The sequence below is a fragment of the Physeter macrocephalus genome, chromosome 1 (assembly GCF_002837175.3).
Source record: "Physeter macrocephalus isolate SW-GA chromosome 1, ASM283717v5, whole genome shotgun sequence".
In the NCBI taxonomy this organism is placed as follows: domain Eukaryota; kingdom Metazoa; phylum Chordata; class Mammalia; order Artiodactyla; family Physeteridae; genus Physeter; species Physeter macrocephalus.
Window position 1 is genome coordinate 23,409,207 of NC_041214.2, and position 583 is coordinate 23,409,789.

Genomic DNA, 583 nt, shown 5'->3' on the forward strand with positions numbered 1-583 from the left:
TACTCAACATAGTTTTGGAAGTTTTAGACACAGCAATCAGAGAAGGAAAAGAAATAAAAGGAATCCAAATCAGAAAAGAAGTAAAGCTGTCACTGTTTGCAGATGACATGATACACTACATAGAGAATCCTAGAGATGCTACCAGAAAAGTACTAGAGGTATTCATTGAATTTGGTAAAGTAGCAGGATACAAAATTAATGCACAGAAATCTCTGGCATTCCTATACACTAATGATGAAAAATCTGAAAGTGAAATTAACAAGACACTCCCATTCACCATTGCAACGAAAAGAATAAAATACCTAGGAATAAATCTACCTAAGGAGACAAAAGATCTGTATGCAGGAAACTATAACACACTGATGAAAGAAATTAAAGATGATACAAATAGATGGAGAGATACACCATGATCTTGGGCTGGAAAATCAACATTGTGAAAATGACTCTACTACCCAAATCAATCTACAGATTCAATGCAATCCCTATCAAACTACCACTGGCATTTTTCACAGAACTAGAACAAAAATTTCACAATTTGTATGGAAACACAAAAGACCCCGAATAGCCAAAGCAATCTTGAGAA